The 2443-nt window shown below is 40.6% G+C and overlaps 1 pseudogene; it reads right to left on the bottom strand.

The window, feature by feature from the left end:
* Positions 1–556: 556 nt before the first annotated feature.
* On the bottom strand, positions 557–1999 carry LOC101656603 (annotated as a pseudogene).
* Between the last annotated feature and the right edge of the window lie 444 nt (positions 2000–2443).

Genomic DNA, 2443 nt, shown 5'->3' with positions numbered 1-2443 from the left:
GTTTAACACAAGATATCACAGCTAATCTTAAGAGACCAAGGAAATTCCATCTCAAATGTTCATCTAATTGTCTAAAGATGACACAACACTGACTCTGCATATGCAGTTCCCTTGATGAAGTACAGTGTTAATATTTTAGGCATTCTCTTTAATATATAAAAATAAAGGAAATGAAATCACTCAACAACTGCATTAAATGAAAGCTGATTTATATTTAGATTTATCTCGTTCTGGTAATAACACATGCCCAATGAAAATCAAAAGTTGGGAAAGCAGTTACACTTCCTACTTGCATGGACAGCTACAACAATCAATCATTTTCTGAAATGTCCATTATATTTCAATCTATCAGGCACTAATCTGAATTTAGCATGAAGATATAGTCAAAGTCAGGAGAGAAGATGTAGGTACAACATTCCTTTTTTGGATAGCGGGTTAGCCCTCCACTATCTGCATGGTAAATACATATATTCTATTGAAGAATTCTAGGTGGAAAATTAACTATATTAATTTCAACTCATGTTGAGACTTCTTTTGTTCATTACCTTGTTTGATGTCATTCTTCCAAATCAAGCATGTTGAGTTCCTCTTCTAGCTCACCCCAATCTTCCCAGGGCAAAGATCTTCATCAACAGGAGCAGCGTCAGGGCTCCATTGTCCTGTGCCTCCCTTCTTCATCCTCGTTCAAGTCATGTCTTTCCCCAGTTCCTGCCCCACCTCCGGAAGCGTCATTTCATTTGTTTTCCTCCTTTTCTGAAGTATATGTGCTGAATTGTTCAAGACTGGCTGCTGTAATACCTGTCTCATCTACATCGCTTGGAATGGACAGGCTTAAATCTATGTCATTTACATGCACAGAATCATCAACCTCATCACCGCCTGCCTCCTGGGTGTAACAGGTTATCGTCTGCTTCATCATCATCATCATCGTCATCGTCATCATCATCATCAAGCAGTTCAGGATGAAGTTCAAACCACTCATGACCACTGATCACTAGTGCTCTCCCAGCTTTGAACTCTACTCCTTTTCTTCCCGTATCTTGGTCAAGTTTATCCATCTGTTCTTGTCTTTTCTCTTTTTCCCATGCAAGAAAAGATACTAGAGTGATTTTTGGCAACATTGGGATCTAGGGAAGAACACTCTCTTTCAATGAGATCTTCTAATGAAGTTTCATCTTCTTTCTTTTTATCATTCTTCAGCACAAATCCAAGAGGAAGTGCATGAGAATACATACACATATCACCCCGTCCAGGGCACACTCCGGAGCACCCATCCTTGCTGTTTTCAACAGCGTCAAGGAAATGCTTGCACACTCTTTGAGTTTTTGCTTTCCTCTTTTCCACCTCACTGTGCTTCTTTTCCACTACTTCTACTTTTTCCTCATCCCAATTATTCATGGTATCTTTTCGAGTTCTTCCTCTCTTGCATCAATGTAAACACACCGTTTTTCACGTATTCGCTCCAGAGTCCAGTTGGGAGAGAACTTACACTTCTCTTCTTTAGGGCACTGCCCTTGCTTGAGGAGTACACATACCACAGATTTGGTATCTGCGACTTTAGCTATTTTTTTGAGCGACAAGTTTGAATAGTTCATTTAGCTTCTGTAGGTCTTGTCATCTTTCTTCAATTTCTTTTCAGCTTTACTTTGTCCTACTGATGTGGATTTTGTTGAGGAAATTAATGTGATGAGTAACTGTCTTGATACATTTCTGTTGCTTTGCTCTTATTTTTTAAACTAAAGGTTTTGTCTTCAGTTATCTTCTCTTTCTTCTGCTGCTCCACCTTTTTGCTGCCCCCCCACCCCCCACCCCCGCTGGAGCTTTTCTCTTGGGTGGCGTTGCAAAGACAGGTGGCGCCAGCCAGACTTAAACACAGCTGGACACCGTCGAGGGCTCCGGCCTGGAGGCAGGAGGAGTAGAAAGATCTGGGCCTCCATCTCCACTGCACCTTGAAGACAATCCGCTCACGCCTTTGAAATTTTCGATTCAGCTCCTTCATCCTTTCTTCCATGTGCTTTAGCTAGTCTACAATTAATAGCACATTTCAGACTCTCTCCTGACATACACTTTTATCTTTTCTTTCTGTCCTTCTTAATGACCTTTTGTTTTCTTCATGAATGATAGTCTTGATGTCCTCCCACAGCTCAACTGTTACTAGTGTTCAATGTGTCAAATCTGTTCTTGAATTCAGGTGGCATAGACTAAGGTCGTATTTTGGTTCCTGTAGACTTGTTTTTATTTTCTTCAGCTTTATCTCGAACTTACATCGGAGCAATTGGTGGTCTGTTCCACAGTTGGTCCCTGATCTGGTTTTAGCTGCTCATATTGAGCTTCTCCATTGTGTCTTCCAACAGATGCAGTCGATTTAATTGCTGTATATTCCATCTGGGGAAGTCCATGTGTATAGTACCTTTTCTGTTTTTGAAAAATGGTATTTGCCATG

The sequence above is a fragment of the Echinops telfairi genome, unplaced genomic scaffold (genome assembly GCF_000313985.2).
Source record: "Echinops telfairi isolate 266 unplaced genomic scaffold, ASM31398v2 ScPeMD7_7424;HRSCAF=8462, whole genome shotgun sequence".
In the NCBI taxonomy this organism is placed as follows: domain Eukaryota; kingdom Metazoa; phylum Chordata; class Mammalia; order Afrosoricida; family Tenrecidae; genus Echinops; species Echinops telfairi.
Note: the sequence above shows the minus strand (reverse complement) of the source record. Positions and strands in the feature narration are given on the sequence as shown.